Source organism: Sinohyriopsis cumingii, chromosome 1 (assembly GCF_028554795.1).
Source record: "Sinohyriopsis cumingii isolate HCF-2022 chromosome 1, ASM2855479v2, whole genome shotgun sequence".
NCBI lineage: Eukaryota > Metazoa > Mollusca > Bivalvia > Unionida > Unionidae > Sinohyriopsis > Sinohyriopsis cumingii.
In genome coordinates, this window is record NC_142961.1 from 174,524,146 (window position 1) to 174,547,616 (window position 23,471).

Here is a 23,471-nt window from a genome sequence, read left to right on the forward strand (position 1 = left end):
TACTACAGCTAACTTCCAATGCTTGATACCCCAGTAGAACTAGATACTATGGCTAACTTCCAATGCTAGATACCCCAGAATTCTAACTGTAAATGATACAACACTGATGTAAAATCCTGGATATATGTTCAAAAATGCTAGATATTGAACAAAAACATTCTATAAAAACAAATGCTAACCAACAATGGTCTTCTTTATCTGGTTTGATGGTATATTTTATTGATTTTCACGTAAGGAAAAATTAATTATTGGACAGGATGTGATGCTTTTGATATCAAGTTATCCATTTTTACAGCCCAGAAGTCAACAAGTAATTATTATGTATTTAGCATATTGTCACATAAAACATTTTCTACTTGGTATAACATGCTGATATTCTCCATTTTCTACTTGATATAACATGCTGACATTCTCTATTTTCTACTTGGTATAACATGCTGACATTCTCCATTTTCTACTTGGTATAACATGCTGACATTCTCCATTTTCTACTTGGTATAACATGCTGACATTCTCCATTTTCTACTTTGTATAACATGCTGACATTCTCCATTTTCTACTTGGTATAACATGCTGACATTCTCCATTATCAACTTGGTATAACATGCTGACATTCTCCATTTTCTACTTGGTATAACATGCTGACATTCTCCATTGCCTCTGCTACAGGAGTCTGAAGGTACAAATAGATGTAAAAAGTGCTGAGAGATGTAAGATGGGTATACATATAATTGGTGTGATATAGTCAGTATTGTGCTGACATGCTGTTAAACCACACACACATACAAACACACACACACACACACACACTATGCTAATGCACAACAACAGACAACTGGCTGCTAGACATGTAAGTTTCATTCCATATCAAGGTTATTTAAACCAGGCATTATTTGACCTGAGAATCAGATTTTCATTTCAATTATCATGCAGACTCAGCAATACCCCCTTTCCCCCATTTCTTCCAGGTCTCCAAGGTTGTCTGTGTGGGAACTGAATGGTCAATATATTTTTAATATCTAAATCTAATTCCTTTTTATTGACTTTAAATGAATAGTTCCTGCTGCTGCAAGGATAGGAAATCTGCAGGTGCCCCCTGATGATGATGTGCACATTTTACATCATGTAGGCCTCAGATCTAATCATTAAATTGGATTAGACAGGATATTAAAGTCTGGAAACCTAAGGCAACTGCTTTGTTATTGGAAATTAAGCTTCATTGGACATATACTGAATGAAAGTGAAAATGATTAAAAACATATTGTTTCCAAGGTAAGCATAAACAAATGAAAACATGCATAAGGCTCATTTAAAATATCCCACAGGTAACCATGAAAGTCATGATCAATGTGTAACCAACAGGTAATTATCAAGGGTGTGCTGTTTTACCAGTATATCGGTATGATAATGCCAGTATACGTACCACAGAATGCTGCCAATGAACTGGAGTTTTTGCAGTTTTTCTATTGTGTACAAAGAAACCATTTACTTTGACCTCTTTTGTTTCATTAAATGTTATAACACAACAGTTGCTTAGCAACAATCCAGCGTGTCAGATATGGAAAATAAATCTTGCATGAGCATTTTGGTGGTGATGCATGAGTTAGATTTAGGATGTTCTTGGTGTTTGCTGATCCAAATGTTAAATCATTAAACTACTACATGCTGTTTTGTTTACAGTCCATCCTCTGAACAATAAAATGCTGGTTAACCTTGACAAGAACTTCACCATGAGTTCGTCTTTGAAGACAAATGTAGGGACCAAATAGGACAAATAATAGTGATCCGAGTCCATTCTCAGACTTAGTCTCAATTTGTAATTTCTCAGAACCGGTATTAGAAGGCTCAAAGAATATGTTCCAAAAGTAAAGTCTTTTACATGATTTGTATTTAGGTCACCAACATTGTCAACTTTGATGTCTCTGTAATAGTTGGGCAGGTAAAAGCAGTCTGGGCAAGTAAAATTGTTTAGTTCTGCCTGATTGGGCATGTGGATATGCATGTATATATTTGTGTTAAATGACACCTCAGTACAATAACATCTTTATGAAGCCAATTTTAAAGTTTTAATATTTAAATTATTGAATTGCACAAAGATATTTAAAAGATTCCAAATAATTTTAAATATGAAATAGAAATATAACATATAAAATGTAAACATTTTAAAATTCTGTAAAAGGCATATAAAAATATGATGGAAAAAGAAAACGTGTAAAATCATTGAAGCATATGGTCAGAATTTTTATATAAAGTACAGTCCCCCAAAACTCATACCAAACATCAAAATAATACATTAGAAGCTGAGATACTAGCTGTGTGCACACAAAAATGTAAACACAACAATAAGGCACTATACCCTTTTTTCCCAGGGGCAGCATTATAATAAGGGAGTACTTTTTCCTATATTCATTATAAGGTAGTGTCACCATAACGCCGGAATACCATATGGCTCCCATAGACAGCAGTATAATAAGGGAGCACTATTTCATGTGCATTATAAAGTGCTTTATCATATACTTCATCATAAGGCAGTCTCATCACAAGGCAATATACTCCGTGGCTGCTATGGACATTCTTATAATCAGGGAATACTGTAGATGTATCAGGAACTTCATCATAAGGCAGTCTCATCACAAGGCAATATACTCCGTGGCTGCTATGGACATTCTTATAATCAGGGAATACTGTAGATGTATCAGGAACTTCATCATAAGGCAGTCTCATCACAAGGCAATATACTCCGTGGCTGCTATGGACATTCTTATAATCAGGGAATACTGTATATGTATTAGGAATTTAATCATAAGGCAGTCTCATCACAAGGCAATATACTTCATGGCTGTTACGGACATTCTTATAAACAGGGAATACTGTATATGTATTAGGAATTTAATCATAAGGCAGTCTCATCACAAGGCAATATACTCCGTGGCTGCTATGGACATTCTTATAATCAAGGAATACTGTATATGTATTAGGAACTTAATCATAAGGCAGTCTCATCACAAGGCAATATACTTCATGGCTGCTATGGACATGCTTATAATCAGGGAATAGTGTAGATGAGTCAGGAACTTCATCATAAGGCAGTCTCATCACAAGGCAATATACTTCATGGCTGTTACGGACATTCTTATAAACAGGGAATACTGTATATGTATTAGGAATTTAATCATAAGGCAGTCTCATCACAAGGCAATATACTTCATGGCTGTTATGGACATTCTTATAAACAGGGAATACTGTATATGTATTAGGAACTTAATCATAAGGCAGTCTCATCACAAGGCAATATACTTCATGGCTGTTACGGACATTCTTATAAACAGGGAATACTGTATATGTATTAGGAATTTAATCATAAGGCAGTCTCATCACAAGGCAATATACTTCATGGCTGCTATGGACATTCTTATAATCAGAATATATGTATCAGGATATATATATGTATCAGGAACTTCATTATAAGGCAGTCTCATCACAAGGCAATATACTTCATGGCTGTTACGGACATTCTTATAAACAGGGAATACTGTATATGTATTAGGAACTTAATCATAAGGCAGTCTCATCACAAGGCAATATACTTCATGGCTGTTACGGACATTCTTATAAACAGGGAATACTGTATATGTATTAGGAACTTAATCATAAGGCAGTCTCATCACAAGGCAATATACTTCATGGCTGTTACGGACATTCTTATAAACAGGGAATACTGTATATGTATTAGGAACTTAATCATAAGGCAGTCTCATCACAAGGCAATATACTTCATGGCTGTTACGGACATTCTTATAAACAGGGAATACTGTATATGTATTAGGAACTTAATCATAAGGCAGTCTCATCACAAGGCAATATACTTCATGGCTGCTATGGACATTCTTATAATCAGAATATATGTATCAGGATATATATATGTATCAGGAACTTCATTATAAGGCAGTCTCATCACAAGGCAATATACTTCATGGCTGTTACGGACATTCTTATAAACAGGGAATACTGTATATGTATTAGGAACTTAATCATAAGGCAGTCTCATCACAAGGCAATATACTTCATGGCTGTTACGGACATTCTTATAAACAGGGAATACTGTATATGTATTAGGAACTTAATCATAAGGCAGTCTCATCACAAGGCAATATACTTCATGGCTGTTACGGACATTCTTATAAACAGGGAATACTGTATATGTATTAGGAACTTAATCATAAGGCAGTCTCATCACAAGGCAATATACTTCATGGCTGCTATGGACATTCTTATAATCAGAATATATGTATCAGGATATATATATGTATCAGGAACTTCATTATAAGGCAGTCTCACCACAAGACAATATTCTCCGTGGCTGTTATGGACATTCTTATAATCAGGGAATACTGTATATGTATCAGGAACTTCATTATAAGGCAGTCTCACCACAAGACAATATTCTCCGTGGCTGTTATGGACATTCTTATAATCAGGGAATACCGTAGATGAGTCAGGGAATACTGTATATGTATTAGGAACTTCATCATAAGGCAGTCTCATCACAAGGCAATATACTTCATGGCTGTTACGGACATTCTTATAAACAGGGAATACTGTATATGTATTAGGAACTTAATCATAAGGCAGTCTCATCACAAGGCAATATACTTCATGGCTGCTATGGACATTCTTATAATCAGAATATATGTATCAGGATATATATATGTATCAGGAACTTCATTATAAGGCAGTCTCATCACAAGGCAATATACTTCATGGCTGTTACGGACATTCTTATAAACAGGGAATACTGTATATGTATTAGGAACTTAATCATAAGGCAGTCTCATCACAAGGCAATATACTTCATGGCTGTTATGGACATTCTTATAAACAGGGAATACTGTATATGTATTAGGAACTTAATCATAAGGCAGTCTCATCACAAGGCAATATACTTCATGGCTGTTACGGACATTCTTATAAACAGGGAATACTGTATATGTATTAGGAACTTAATCATAAGGCAGTCTCATCACAAGGCAATATACTTCATGGCTGCTATGGACATTCTTATAATCAGAATATATGTATCAGGATATATATATGTATCAGGAACTTCATTATAAGGCAGTCTCACCACAAGACAATATTCTCCGTGGCTGTTATGGACATTCTTATAATCAGGGAATACTGTATATGTATCAGGAACTTCATTATAAGGCAGTCTCACCACAAGACAATATTCTCCGTGGCTGTTATGGACATTCTTATAATCAGGGAATACCGTAGATGAGTCAGGGAATACTGTATATGTATTAGGAACTTCATCATAAGGCAGTCTCATCACAAGGCAATATTCCATTTGGCTGCCATGGAGAGTATTTTAATGAGTGAATACTGTACGTGTTGGATGAACCATGTACTCTGAAAAAAGAATTTTGGTACCATCTATACTAGGTTATAAGTCGAGTCTCACTGCAAACTGCATAGACCCTGATCCGCCATAGCTTAATGCACCTGATCTGCCAGTGCTTTATCCAGAATTTCTTAATGTCATCATATGGATTAACATTGTTAAGACTTCAGTAGTTTTATAAATGAATTAAATAAATGTTGAAGACAATCCAAAAAGTCTTGTACTGAGTGTACTGTAGTAAATTAAATTAACTCTAACATTAAAATGGGCATTTTTGGGGAACTTTGCAAGAATGAGTCACTAAATTTTGCCATTAATGTATGAATTTGTTTATATTTATGACAGAAGGCTGGAAGCACTAACTGTGGGGAAAAAGAAATGACAGAAATGGAGCAATCCATTGAGCTTCATCAATTTTATTGGTCTAGTACTTGGTACCATCCTAATTTATATTAGCTGATCTTTGCTTCCATAGTACATGTATAATGCATTTAATTGACTGGATGAGTATGGACTTTATTTCACAGACTGGATGAGTATGGACTTTATTTCTCAGACTGGATGAGTATGGACTTTATTTCACAGACTGGATGTGCATGGACTTTATTTCACAGACTGGATGAGTATGGACTTTATTTCACAGACTGGATGAGTATGGACTTTATTTCACAGACTGGATGAGTATGGACTTTATTTCACAGACTGGATGTGTATGGACTTTATTTCACAGACTGGATGTGCATGGACTTTATTTCACAGAATTAGGAAAATTATCTTCAGTATGCATTCAATTATAAAAGCTTCTCTACACTTTAGGGTGTAGCAAAGAACTTCCTGTTTAAGAATATCATTACAAAATCTAGTAAATTTACCAGTAATTTTAGTTTTCTTTAAGAGATCAGAATTTGTTTTGTAATGTGAAACTGAAGATTATCTCTATCATTTCCTATTAATTATAGTTCATCCTATTTATTCTCATCCATTATTGAAGTTAGGTAGGTCTCAGTTGAATTTGTGATAATGTAAATCTTCAGTGTATATAGTTCCATTTTGTATTAGTTAAGAAATGAAGGATTGTCCCCTCTTTTACAAAAATGCCTACCCCTTTCAACATTTGCAGCTGTATAATTACTCAATGTCTACATAATGATAAGAAGAAATTTCCATAAAAACCAACTGCCATTGTGAACCACTTTTTGATAAACAAATTTAACGTCCTTTTTATTAAAACTAATTATGAGGAAAAATAAAAAGAAAGTATGCAAAATGACATGAAATGACCTCTTTTTGTGTAACTGTATTTCAAGATTCATGGTACACAATTCATCTGTACTTATTAAATAATATTTATTACTTCTATCCAAGTTTCTTGTGCTCAGATTATATTTTCCAACGGCAAGTTGAGATGGTGCCAGTGGTCAAACTGTTTTAAGTACAAAAAGTACTTGAACACTTTGCAGTATACTTATTATACACCTACCCCATTTTAAATAGTTCTCTGTGTAAATAACTTAAATATGTATGCAGACACCATTTTTCATTTCTCAGTCACAGTGACCTTTGAAGTTTTGAACCCAAAATTTAAAGTTTCTTCCTGAACACAAGTGCAAGCTATACAGAAAGTCTGGTAAAATTATGCAATATAGAACTACCATTATTGTATGGAAACCAGTTTTCTTCTTTCAGGCACAATAACTTTTACCTTTGATTTCAGAATCAATTCACTTCATTCTTACTACAAATATAAGCTATCCAGGAAGTTTTGTACAGATATTTCATGTAGAACTAATGTTCCTGTGTGGAAACCACGTTTCTTCTTTCAGTCTCAATGACCTTGACATTTGACATCAAAACCAGCACAAGTCATTCACAAAGCTTGGTACCTGTAAACAGCAGAGGACTTGAGTTGCAGAAATAAAATTTGACAAGATAAGAACAAGAGACACTCTGCCTTATGGTGGTCATATAAAAATTCACGCATGTACAAGCACCTAAAAATAGAAAAACTAAAATAGGAAACAAAAGAAGACCTGCTCAAAATTTCCTTTCATGCCAATTTAAAAGATACAAAAAAGCACTGCAAGCATATTTTTGCTGTGACCATTTTCCTAATGATGACCTTTAACTTGTGACTTATTTATTGCTTGACAAATTGAGGACCTGGGTAAGATTTCATAAAAATATCTGTATGAGGGTAGAAAAATCCATTGCCTGGGAGCCTCGGACTTCCAAAAATGAATGTCAGACTTTCATATGTCTTAATATGAAGGCATGATGGGGCAACCATAACATTTGTACAAATTTAACATGTTAAAATTTATAATGGAATTTTATATTTAATCCAGTGACCAACATTTGGTCATTAAATTACCCCTCTGGGTATCTTTAGAAGGTGCCTGAAATATCTCCATATAAGTCCAAAGTGGAATTTTGGGTGATTTCTCTCAGTCACACTAATACACCTGTGTCTGCTACTAATTATCTAAAAAGTAATCCCAGTCCATTTCACTAGCCCCACAGGGCAAAGTCTTAAAGAGACAAGACTAGTGAATGTTCTTCTTTTGTCAACACACCAACACATAGTAGCGGTATGTTTCATCTTTGACTTGACACAATGAATGCCTATGATCTGGTCAGGAAAACAAATGTGCCAATTACAAAGAATCCAACCAACCAAATTCATTGTTGCATATGATATTGGCTTGAGGGTAATGACTAAGCAAAAATTCACATGAAAAGTTTTTCATTGACCTGACAGTTTAAATACAGGAGTAACAATATTGGAATAATAATAATGTGAACAGTAATGATGCAAACTTGGATCAGCATAAAATGTAGACAAGTGTCTGGTTAGAGTTGGCCAACTAACAGAAAGCTAATAGACAAAAAGACACAAAGTCTGATTACCTATCAATACTGTTATAGGTTTGGGGGCTGATTTATCAAACTACAAAACACCATTTTATTTGCTGCACTCAAACAAATTAAATAAGTGTCACAGCATGTGTGACATACGTGAGACTTTCCATTAGCAGTATTGGGTCAGTGTCTTGGTGCAAGTACAGTAATTTACCAGGCAACCAGAAAAATATCCTGGGAAACCAGATTTTCAAGGCTGCTTGCCAAGGGACAACAGTGGATTTTCTTAATTTTTCTACTTTGCTATAGGTGTTAAAAAGCAAGACCCTAAATAAGGAAACACCTGTTACAGGGACTGACTTCCCTATCCCTTGTTGTGACCATAAGGCAGGGGTTATGGCTAAGACCCTAGATAAGGAAAGACCTGTTACAGGGACTGACTTCACCATCCCTTGTTGTGACCATAAGGCAGGGGTTACGGCTTTGAGCAGATGGAACACCATCATGTCAAGATATATAAAAGGATAAAGTTTCATTAAAATATCCTTATTGGTTTAAAAGTAAAGAGGTCACTGACTTAAATTTTCCCAGCAAAGACCTTGACATTGAGGCAGGGAGTGTGGTTATGGTATGTGGCGCTGTCTAGCTGTGACATATAACTGGTTACATTTTGCCATTCAAATATGTTCAATGGTTCAAAAGTTAATCACCATATGAGAATACAAGTCATAGTTGCATTTTCTTTACAGTGACCTTGACCTTGAAGCAGGGAGTGTGGCAGTGGTATGTGACACTGTCTAGCTCTAATTCATAACTGTAACAGTGTCATTCAGATATCTTGAATGGTTCAAAAGTTATATTCCAGTCATAAAAGTCATATTTATATATCCTTCATTGTGACCATAGCATTGAGACTGAGTGCATGGCTATGGTATACAGCAAATTTTCTTAGGATTTATCAGTAGAACAAACAACATAGACCCTGAACTGCAAGTGCATTATCCTATGGCAGATCACAGTCTTTGTTGTTTGCAGTTTGACTCAACTTATAAGCAAGTACAGACAGTAAATCTTGTCAGGATCAAGAAGCATGCCAAATTTGGATGAAATCTAATAACAACAAAAGGTGATAAAGTGCAGACATGAAAGTGGGTGGGTCTAACAATATGGGGCTATATCTTACTAAACAATGATGCAGATTGTACACAGTCTTAAAATATGCAAGGGCTTCACTGTGTGGAAAAATGTGGGTGGGTCTGACATTAAGGGACTATCTGTCAAACAAGGATGCAGAAAAACTAACAATTAAACTTAGCTAAGGTCTCACCAATATCATGCTGCATACTAAATTTTGATGAAATAGAATAATAATTAAGGGTATTACTATGCAGAATAAGGGGGGAGTAATCAATTAGGGGCTATAACTCTGCTGCATGAAGAAGATAATCAAACTCAGCCATGTTTTCACCAATAGCATGCTGCATACTAAATTTTGATGTAATACAATAATAATTAAGGGTGTTACTATGTAGAAATAAGGGGGAGTAATCAATTAAGGGCTATAACTCTGCTGCATGATGAAGTAGAATGCTGGCACTCAGCTAAGTTCTCACCAATATCATGCTGTGTACTCAATTTTGATGAAATGCAATAATAATTTATGGTATTATTGTGCAGAAACATGGGGGAAATCAGTCATGGGCTATAACACTACAAAAAGATGAAGCAGAATGCTGACAATAAAATAAGTCCAGGTCTCATCATTATCATAAAATATTTGGTTCAAATTCAATAATAATTAAGGAATTATTGTTTTGGAACAAAGATGGGATAGATGGAAGAAAGAACAGCTAGATAGGCCAATTTAATGCCTGTGGCCCTCTCTCCGCCTGACCCCACCACATCCCCAACCCCCTTCTAAACAGAGCAAGAGAATGTTGTTCTTATGGTGTCCTTGATTCTTTATTCCTTCTGGCTTCTAAAAGTAGATAGATGATGAACTGCTTGTACGTACGTACATACAATAATATCAATGCCAAGTAGTGGTGTGTCACATGAAAAACATTATTCTAAACAAACAAACCTGAGGAGCTGGGGCAGTTCATTGGTTAGCAATCGTAACTTGTGAGCAGAAGGGTGCAGAATCTAATCCTATCATTAATCTTGAAATTGTAATTCACCAAAAAATCCAGAAATAAAATACAGTTAAATTATATATTTACCAGATTATTGAAATTGCATGTCAAAAAATGAAATAAAACAAAAAGATAAATAGTTTAATGGCATTGGTAGACACAGTCATACAAGAATTAGCAAGCTATTATATCTTTTGACTGTTTAAAGTCAGAAAGAACAGTTTTATTCAGTCAGTTTAACTAGTAAATAATATAATTTTCCCTAAAATTAAAATCTCCATCAAAAAAACAAAAAGTTAAAACTGTCTGCTCAAACTTTATTCTTTATTTGTGGTCAATAAAGGCTATGTGCAGTGGCCTCCATTTTGAGCACAAAACCCTCCATACAAAAGTAAAAAAGTCCCCACCACTGTCAGGAAAGTTGGCAAGTATGCAATAAACCTTCAAAGTTTAATAAGCAAATGGCTGAAGGAAGCTCCTGTTACCATATAAAGATGCCAAAATTGCCATGTATCTAAATGGATGTTGACCTCGGAATAACTAAACCATCAATTAACTGGGATCTTTTCATAGTCATGGGTAGCCTATACATAGAATTTGAGATGAAGGATGGCTGTATACAACTAATTTTTTTTAAAACTAATTTTTGATGTATTGGTATTGTGAATAGTTAACACATCATCATAATCCCATACCAAATAAAAACAGCTTGTATGAAAATCAGGATTCTATTGCTTCTTATGGGAACTGGTTGAAGAAGACTTAATAAGTCAAAGTCATTGTGACCTATAAAAAAAGAAGAAAAAAAAAATAGTTTCTGCACAATGACCTTAGTTGTATATCACATTTCTGGACCAAACTTTGTGGATACGGTAGTTTACACTTGGTGTTAGGTAGCCTACTGTCGTTGGAGTCAAAAGTGCAATTTTATTAACTTGGGGTTGAAAAGGTCAATTTTCAAAGTCACTGACCAATAGAAGAAAAGATGTTTTATCAGAATAGCTTTAGTTCTAAACCATGTACTTTGACCAAAGTTCGTGGATGGCTGCACTTAAAGCTTGGAAGAGGCTCAAAATGTCATTGACATTGTGGCTGAAAGAAAATTGGTGTTTGCAGAATAACTTTTATTATAGACTAAGTTCCTCAACAAAACTTCATTTAGGTCTAATGCTATTGTGTGGAAACTATTTTCTTCTGTTAGTCACAGTTACTTTGATGTTTTACTTTCTTACCCCCCAATCAACAGGTTTTTTCTTTACCCCAAGTGTGAGCCAGCCATATAAATTTTGGTAGCAGTAGATGACAGGAACTTGATTTATTGTGTAGAAAATGTTTTTATTCATTTTGATGACTCTGACCTTTGATTTTTGGTCAAAAAATCAATATGCTTCATTTTTAATCCATGTCCAAGCCATCCACAATGTTTAGTCCATGTTTGTAAACTATATCCAATGTTATTGTGTGGAGACCATATCTCCTCTTTCACTCAGTGACCTTTTAACTTTTGAGCTGAAAACTGGTAGGCTTCATCCTTTCCACAAATGGAAGCATTCACAATATTTTGGTAACTATATATAGTGGAAAACTTTGTAGAAAATAAATTGGAACAGATGGTTGACAGACAAACAACTGGACATACATAATATAAAAAACTCTGCATTTTGGCTTGCATACAAAATTTATGGACTGATAAATAGCTCTTTAAATAAAAACATGGGGGAAAACAAGGCTATGAAGCAAAGTTTCATTGCCACATGCGTTATTAATGGAAGGAGGTTAATTTTCAACTTTAGGTATTTCAAAATACTGAGTTCGGTTCATCCAGTGCTGCACAAGCAAAGTGCTTGGAGTGAGAAACCTGATTACTTTAAGTTCTCAAGCCATGAATTTCACCATAACCACGATACTTAAAGAGTAAAGTTTGAAGGAAATTATTACTATTACAACAAGTTTTGTCAGGAAGCTGTCCACTTTACAGATGCAATCTTCAGTTGTAGAGGTATGTGAAATATAAAATTGTATTCTTTCTTGCTATCTGTTTTATGTGATAGAATTTTTTATACATTGGATGTTTCAAACTTTATTCTAAATTTGACAGAGTCAGATCTGTATTGTATAACAACATATCAGATAGACTAGAGTCTGTTTCAAGTTAACCATTTTTATAACTGGTCAACCAAACTGAATTCAATTATACATTGCATGCAATGAATGAGGAGTAATGTTGCAGCCCTTATGCTCAAGTGAGATTATTCTTGATGGCCACAGATTCATGAATGAACATGTTTGTTATAATGATACTCTTGTACGGTAGTTCTGATGAAACAATTTAATGTTTCATAAAGCCAGTTGATGTGCACATATGCATAATGGATAGCATTACATTCATAATTAGCCATGTGTCATGTACTACATGACTCAGTCATTATATTTTAAGCTGTTTCATGATGGGAAGTTGTAGAACTCTCGAGGGGTTTTGTGAAACTGTATGCTGCAATTGATGGTGATGTTGAATCAGAGGACATTATTGGTGGTTTACACACAGTGAGGGACCAATGCATTTAGACCTATTATGTATATTTAATTTGTATTATTTGTTGGCTTTTCTTAATGATTATATGTTATCTACATCTGTATTTTTTACTTGACTTTGTCCAAAATCAAGGTCATGGTGTACCTGACCAGTAACATTTATTTTGAAAACAACATAATACATAGTTAATATTTCTCTATGAGTGTTGATTAAATATCCACATCATTATTAATGGTAAACATGTTTACATTAAGTCTCGGACATTAATTTTTTCACTTGGAAATTCATAAACTTATTAGAACTTTGAATGTCTTATAGATGAGACTGACCTACATCCTCGCTCTATTATTGTCTTAGCTTTTTATATAATGCTGTTTACTTGAAAAATTATTCAGTCTTGCCCTAACATCTGAAGCAATATCAGTCTTATAATTGTGTTCAGTTTTTCATTTGAGTGGATTTTATTATTTCAATTATTATTCACTGGAATGACAAAGTGCTTACTAATAATTTTGGACTAAAACATTAATTTGGAAAAATAGCAAATTCAGATAAGGACATTTTGGATTATATTACTGCAATACATCAAAAGACTGTTAGCACACTATCACACTCCAGTCCATTGGCACATTAGCATGTTTGAGACTACTGGCATATTAACACATTCAATATTGGAATTTATTTGGAATACCATTGGAATTCAATTGGAACTTCATACCTTTTAACTGCCATTAAGCTAAGGACTACATGTAAATTATTTGTTGGCTTTCACTCTTTCCTGTTACTTAGTTTAAGGCCGAAGAGTCATAAATAAGACCAATGGGTCTGTAGGGAACAAGGAGGCCTTTGAGGGGTCTTTTGTCAGACTGGGAGAGGCTGTCATACATGGTGGCTCTTTGACCATTCAGCAAGAGCTGTGGAACTGAAAATACATCACGCTTGTCAATTGGATGTTACATAATACATAAGTTCCATTTTTAACTCAACATTATTCAATATAATGATATGAATGAGATCAATGTATGTATTATTGCTGTACGAGTGAAAATCAATATTACATATATCCTACTTGTGGATGAAACATACATTATTCATATTTTAGTCGAAATTCTAGACTTTGATCACCTTGGGCAAAAGAATTAGAAGCATAATTTTTCGTATTTATGTATAAATCCTGAACTTTGATAGCCTAGGTGACAGAACCATACATTGCTCCTATTTGTGTGTGCATTCTAAACACTGACCATCCATGATGATAGATCCATATATCAATCATGTAAGTTCCTCACATTGATTCTTGTTTTGATCACACATTGAACTTACATGTTTTGACTAGTTCCATTTAGAAACAATATCATTTTCTTATATCTATTGTTGAACTTCTTGCACATTATTCTCTTAAATCCATTTTTGGACTTTATGCACACAAGTATGGTGTCAGATACAAGTATGGTGTCAGATACAAGTATGGTGTCAGATACATTCACCATTCAATTACATTATAAATACATCTCATTCACGAAAATTAATTCAGTGTCGTCACTAAATCCAAACCCAACCTGGCTTCATCCTCTTACGATGAGTAATCAAATGTAAAAGAATAAGCTGAACCTGTGTGAAATAAATTATAAAAGTCATTAAACATAAAGATACCGTATGTACTCACTTCTTAGTCTGGATCAGCTGTAAATGACATAGATCCTTGTCTGCCATTGTATATGGTTTGTTTGTTCTACTGATTGCACCTAATAAACTGTGTAGGCCTAGATCTGCCAGCATATTATTTTAATGGCAGATCTGGGTTGATGCAGTAAATTGCTCATGATCAGTTTCACAGGGGTTTGCAGTTGGACCCATCTTATAAGCAATTACAGATGGTATATAAAGCATAATGAAATATTAGACAAAAGGTCAGAAATGCAAGCAAGAAATGATATGGATGTACAACAAAATAATTCTGACAATGTTATGTCCACACAACGACCAAAAACTTTCAACAACGCAATGTTTATTTGTGGTAAACATTATTGCATCAATTGGAAATGAGAAGCCCAATCTTCCTGATCAGTCGGATTGAATGTGCAGTGAACATGGAATGCATGCATTATATTATTCACACCTGTATTGTGATAAATTCATAGCATTTGTATCCAAGTTAAATGATAATCACCAGGCCATGTTGCAACCTGATTTATCATGTAATAACAGCTGGATTTTATGGGAGGACACCTTTTATTCCCGTTATTAAATCTTACAAGTAAACGATTTGCCAGGTTGGCTTTTGATTCAGTTAACATGATATTCACACCTTCTGTAATTTATTAGTTTGATCCTAACCTTTAATTTTTTAGGAGTACATGCTTAATTATTCTGTGAAGGGCTTTTCTCCATTTTTAACAATTTGTACCTTGACATTTTTATAGCTTAAATTCAACCAGCATTATATAGCCTTGATTGTACTGATATGCAGTTAACTTCTATACAGATATACATATCACATGTTCATGCAAATGCACAAAATATCAAGAATTTGTGTATTTTCAAAAGAGATCCTAATACAAAATCCACCACATATAATGCATCTTCTTTGCTTGACAGATGAAGTTTGGTCAGCAAATATTCAAACATGTTAGTGTAAATGAAATTTATTGGAATTTTTATATACATTTCTGACCTTTGATAATTCATGGGGCTCCTAGGGACATATGCCAAGGATCATACCTCTCACAAATAGCTCTGTCCAACAAAAAAGTTTCATAAATTTCCACCCAGTGGTTTATAAGATGTAACAGACAGACAGATGGATAGGCAGAGGTGACACAATGCACATGAAACTTTTTCGGACAATATGTCTGTCTTGTTACCTTTTCCTTAGTAATGAGCTTGATCTTTAAGCTAATTACTTGATAAGATAAAGTTTCATCCAAATGTCTGTGGGATTAAAATAGTGTCAGTCACATATTTAAATTATCCTTTGTTGTGATCCTGACTGACTTTAAGGACTGGGAGTACAACTGTGGATATTGAAGATAATGGCAAGCTATATGACAGACTAAATTATCTTCATGCACTTTGTTTTTAAGACTGATATCTGGCAATGTATAAACCACAATAATGTATGAAAAAAATTCAATTGGTGCATGCAGTATTTTGTTCTTAAGACTGATATCTGGCAATGTATAATACCACAATAAGGCATGGAAAAATCGCTTGGTGCATGCAGTATTTTGTTCTTAAGACTGATATCTGGCAATGTATAATACCACAATAAGGCATGGAAAAATCACTTGGTGCATGCAGTATTTTGTTCTTAAGACTGATATCTGGCAATGTATAATACCACAATAAGGCATGGAAAAATCGCTTGGTGCATGCAGTATTTTGTTCTTAAGACTGATATCTGGCAATGTATAAACCACAATAAGGCATGGAAAAATCGCTTGGTGCATGCAGTATTTTGTTCTTAAGACTGATATCTGGCAATGTATAATACCACAATAAGGCATGGAAAAATCGCTTGGTGCATGCATCATTTGCTGGTAAGATTCATATCTAGCACTGTCATAACCAAAATAAGGCAGAAAAGAAATCTCATTATTACTGTATGGGCTCCAACTTCTGGACATAGACCTTACTCCAAACATCTAAGCTGGTTCTTGCACTTTATCAATGAAGGAATATTAAAAATGGTCACATAAGTTACGGAGTATCAGATGTAGACATATTCAAGATGTAAACAGACTCTTCATGATTGGAGCCTCAAAATTCAATAATATATTCCTGGAATAATCCTCAATAATCATGCTTAATTTTATTGTGTTCCATCAGAGTTCACACACACACACACACACACACACACACACACACACACACACACACACACACAAACACACACATCAGTTATTACAAAATACCTTCACCAAAAATCAGAGTAAAAATCATTAACATAGTCTACTGAAATCTGTCAATGTTTGTCTGTTTGAATCTCATTGCTAATGGTCTAAATTACCCAATCTTTCATGTTGAAAGGTAAACAAAAAACCGCCCACATCTGTCTTGGAGTTAATCACCCATTTGTGAATGGAAACTGCATCCTTGTATAGCATTCTATTTGTCACTGTCTGGAAAAGATACAAAATATAATAGTTGTGTATTTGTGTAGTAATCAGTGCCTGCAACTGATGACTTCAATCAACTTTTGCTTGCCAAGGTCCTTCAAGTAAACCAATGGCAATTTAGCTCAAACCTTCAGAGTATAAAGACTAAATACCCCATAAATTTTGATCCAGACTAATACCCCATACCTTCCAATGATAAAAGAATTATTTAAGTGTTTAAGTGTTCATATATGAGATAAGATAGCGGAGCAACTAACTGCACTCAACTAAAAATTCTCTAACTTCTAATTAAATAAATACAGTAAGTGCAAAGCCATTCACTTTTAAACACAGGAGTGATTTCTCAGGCACTGAGAAGGTGAAAGATTCAAGGCAGTGAAAGATGGGAGGGTACTTGTTCTTAACACAAACTATGTCCAAAGTCAATTTGTCAGTATTGTTAAACTGGATAAGGGATCAGGTGTGAGTTGACATGAGAGGTCATAGGTCAGACATAACAATTAAGTCTCATTTATCCCTGCTGATAAAAACTTGACCTGGCTATTCAAACAAATGACTTCATAAAAGTTAGGTCTGTCTCACTAAAATGTGGACACAAGATCTATGCTACTGACTGCTGTGACAATCCCATCAGGAGAACCTGAGATACCACTTAAACCCTCTGACACCAATTGTCTGAAGAACAACACCTGTCCGATATTCCTTGTACTCATTAAAATCTAATTAATTAGAAATCCTCAGTAAAATAAAATAGATTATTATTACTGACTGTTGTTAAAATTATAGTGGCATGTAATGCATAAAATGACACTATATGTATACATTGATACTAAAGTCAAATATAATGCATAAAATGACACTACATGTATACATTGATACTAAAGTCAAATGTAATGCATAAAATTACATGTATACATTGATACTAAAGCAAATGTAAAGCATAAAATTACATGTATACATTGATACTAAAGTCAAAAATAATGCATAAAATGACACTACATGTATACATTGATACTAAAGTCAAATGTAATGCATAAAATTACATGTATACATTGATACTAAAGTCAAATGTAATGTATAAAATGACACTACATGTATACATTGATACTAAAGTCAAATGTAAAGCATAAAATTACATGTATACATTGATACTAAAGTCAAATGTAATGCATAAAATGACACTATATGTATACATTGATACTAAAGTCAAATGTAAAGCATAAAATGACACTATATGTATACATTGATACTAATGTCAAATGTAATGCATAAAATGACACTACATGTATACATTGATACTAAAGTCAAATATAATGCATAAAATGACACTACATGTATACATTGATACTAAAGTTAAATGTAAAGCATACAATTACATGTATACATTGATACTAAAGTCAAATGTAAAGCATAAAGTGACACTATATGTATACATTGATACTAAAGTCAAATATAATGCATAAAATGACACTACATGTATACATTGATACTAAAGTTAAATGTAAAGCATACAATTACATGTATACATTGATACTAAAGTCAAATATAATGCATAAAATGACACTACATGTGTACATTGATACTAAAGTCAAATGTAAAGCATAAAATGACACTATATGTATACATTGATACTAAAGTCAAAAATAATGCATAAAATGACACTACATGTATACATTGATACTAAAGTCAAATGTAATGCATAAAATGACACTACATGTATACATTGATACTAAAGTCAAATGTAATGCATAAAATGACACTACATGTATACATTGATAATAAAGTTAAATGTAAAGCATACAATTACATGTATACATTGATACTAAAGTCAAATGTAAAGCATAAAATGACACTGTATGTATACATTGATACTAAAGTCAAATGTAATGCATAAAATGACACTACATGTATGCATTGATACTAAAGTTAAATGTAAAGCATACAATTACATGTATACATTGATACTAAAGTCAAATGTAATGCATAAAATGACACTATATTTATATATTGATACTAAAGTAAAATATAATGCATAAAATGACACTACATGTATACATTGATACTAAAGTCAAATGTAAAGCATAAAATGACACTATATGTATACATTGATACTAAAGTCAAATGTAAAGCATAAAATGACACTATATGTATACATTGATACTAAAGTCAAATGTAAAGCATAAAATGACACTATATGTATACATTGATGCTAAAGTCAAATGTAAAGCATAAAATGACACTACATGTATACATTGATACTAAAGTCAAATGTAATGCATAAAATTACATGTATACATTGATACTAAAGTCAAATGTAATGTATAAAATGACACTACATGTATACATTGATACTAAAGTCAAATGTAAAGCATAAAATTACATGTATACATTGATACTAAAGTCAAATGTAATGCATAAAATGACACTATATGTATACATTGATACTAAAGTCAAATGTAAAGCATAAAATGACACTATATGTATACATTGATACTAATGTCAAATGTAATGCATAAAATGACACTACATGTATACATTGATACTAAAGTCAAATATAATGCATAAAATGACACTACATGTATACATTGATACTAAAGTTAAATGTAAAGCATACAATTACATGTATACATTGATACTAAAGTCAAATGTAAAGCATAAAGTGACACTATATGTATACATTGATACTAAAGTCAAATATAATGCATAAAATGACACTACATGTATACATTGATACTAAAGTTAAATGTAAAGCATACAATTACATGTATACATTGATACTAAAGTCAAAAATAATGCATAAAATGACACTACATGTGTACATTGATACTAAAGTCAAATGTAAAGCATAAAATGACACTATATGTATACATTGATACTAAAGTCAAAAATAATGCATAAAATGACACTACATGTATACATTGATACTAAAGTCAAAAATAATGCATAAAATGACACTACATGTATACATTGATACTAAAGTCAAATGTAAAACATAAAATGACACTACATGTATACATTGATACTAAAGTCAAATGTAATGCATAAAATGACACTACATGTATACATTGATAATAAAGTTAAATGTAAAGCATACAATTACATGTATACATTGATACTAAAGTCAAATGTAAAGCATAAAATGACACTGTATGTATACATTGATACTAAAGTCAAATGTAATGCATAAAATGACACTACATGTATGCATTGATACTAAAGTTAAATGTAAAGCATACAATTACATGTATACATTGATACTAAAGTCAAATGTAATGCATAAAATGACACTATATTTATATATTGATACTAAAGTAAAATATAATGCATAAAATGACACTACATGTATACATTGATACTAAAGTCAAATGTAAAGCATAAAATGACACTATATGTATACATTGATACTAAAGTCAAATGTAAAGCATAAAATGACACTATATGTATACATTGATACTAAAGTCAAATGTAAAGCATAAAATGACACTATATGTATACATTGATGCTAAAGTCAAATGTAAAGCATAAAATGACACTATATGTATACATTGATACTAAAGTCAAATGTAATGCATAAAATGACACTACATGTATACATTGATACTAAAGTCAAATGTAATGCATAAAATGACACTATATGTATACATTGATACCAAAGTCAAATGTAAAGCATAAAATGACACTATATGTATACATTGATACCAAAGTCAAATGTAATGCATAAAATGACACTATATGTATACATTGATACTAAAGTCAAATGTAAAGCATAAAATGACACTATATGTATACATTGATACTAAAGTCAAATGAAATGCATAAAATGACACTACATGTATACATTGATACCAAAGTCAAATGTAATGCATAGAATGACACTATATGTATACATTGATACTAAAGTCAAATGTAATGCTTAAAATTACATGTATACATTGATACTAAAGTCAAATGTAATGCATAAAATGACACTACATGTATACATTGATACTAAAGTCAAATGTAATGCATAAAATGACACTACATGTATACATTGATACTAAAGTCAAATGTAATGCATAAAATGACACTATATGTATACATTGATGCTAAAGTCAAATATAATGCATACAATGACATTATATGTTTGCATTGATCCTTAAGTCAAAAGTAATGCATAAAATTACACTATATGTATACATAGATGCTAAAGTCAAATGTAATGCATAAAATGACATGTATACATTGATACTAAGTCAAATATAATGCATACAATGACATTATATGTTTGCATTGATCTTTAAGTCAAATGTAATGCATAAAATTACATGTATACATTGATACTAAAAGTATCATTCATTCATTTAATTAGCTGCAAAGTGTTTAAGTTAAAAAAGAAGTTCAGAATAATTGTAAGAGTCATTGAAATATAATTTAAGGACTAAGTTGGTCTTTCCCTTCAAAATCCTTCCTTCTAAAAAAATGTTTAAATAGTTCCTGAAAAATAATAAAGCTATACTCCATTTTATTCTTGTTGTAATCTTTCAAAGCTTATATATAATGCTTACCAAGAGACCACAACTATCTAATATTTGTTGTAAACAGATTTACAAACCTAGACTTCTATTTAGTGAAGAAATTTGCAAATCTGAACCTCTATTTGGTGACAGAATTCACAAACCTGGACCTCTGTTAGATAAAGGAATATGAATGTATTTGAAGCCCAAAATATGAAAAAATAGTTAAAAAAAACATTTGATATAATGTTGTTATTGCTAACAGTCTTTATTGTGTGCAATACTGTATTAAGAATGAACAAAAGAGGTAATTAATAATATCTGAATAAAATAAAGTATAACTGATGTACATTAGGCTGTTATTGACAGTTAATGGTGCACTATTAAGCTTTAACTGAGTCTGGTGAACACTATTAGACTTCTATTGTCAGTTTATGGTACACTATTACACTTATTTTGACAGTCTATGGTACACTATTAGCCTTTTATTGACAGTCTATTGTGCACTATTAGACTTCTATTGTCAGTTTATGGTACATTATTAGGTTTTTATTGACAGTCTATGGTACACAATTATTCTTTTATGACATTTTATGTTACACTATTAGCCTTTTATTGCCAGTTTTTGGTACACTATTAGGCTTCTATTGGCCCATAATGGTACACTATTAGGCTTCTATTGGCCCATAATGGTACACTATTAGGCTTCTATTGCCAAGTTATTGCACACTATTAGGCTAACCACTTAATCACATGGTACTCTCAGTTTAAAAAACAACTCAAAATACTGTAGTGTATATGCATACAAATAATCATACCTATAAAAATAATATATTGAGACAGCAAAATTTAAAAAAAGAATATATTCATCATTTGCATTTCTTTTTCTATTTTTTTACACTGATTTTAAACATAGTATAAAAAAGTATTTACGCTTCTAGTGGCAGGCATCATGGAATGATGCAGTGAGTAATAAACTCCATGTAATCAAACCAGCCCTAGGAGACTGGTCTCCCTCATACAGAACCAACTGTAGGAACAAGGCAGTCAAGCCAACCCTAGGAGACTGGTCTCCCTCATACAGAACCAACTGTCAGAGCAAGACAGTTGTTGCAAAAATTAGAACTGATCATACTAATATAACCCACTCAAAATTGCTAAAAGATGGAGTCCCACTTGAGTGCATTTCTTGCAATGAGCCATTCACTTTTAAGTGCTTTATGATATATTGTTTTGATCTCCAACCTGTGCATGATGGTTTGCTACAACGTTCATTACATGAAGGAACTTTCTGATACAATAAATGTCTCTTGCATTTTAAAATTCCTGAAATAAGTAAAATTTATTCTAAGATATAGCTTTCATGCTTTGATTAATTTTATGTAATGTATTTAGCTTCGTTCATACTAAGGACCTTTAAATCCAAATATTTATTGACACACAATTTACATTGCCTGTTGATCGGCAATCTTTAAATAATATCCTCATGATGTCATCATTTTGCTTTAAACTTTTTGATTTTATTATTGCTGGATGATAATAATCCTTGTATCAACTATAAATAATCTTCCATTTAACATTTTCTATGGTGCTAAATAGCCTTACAGTGCTGGTGTGCCATAAAACTACAGTCAATCAATCAATCAGTCATCAGTTCTTTTCAATATTTTTTGAAAGCATGTAACTGTATCAATGATTTCTAATTTATACATTATATATTTTGTAACATCTTGGAAATATTTCATTAAGGAGACATCAAAATTCATCTAATGGAAAATTTGTTCTGAATCTTTAGCTTATCCACCCAAGGTGACATCATTTGTTCCAGGGGAATAATTGTTCTGAATTTGTCACTGTTCTACCTAGGAGATGATCACACAGCAATTTAGATAGTGCCCACTTCTCAATCAATTGTATAACACTCATCTG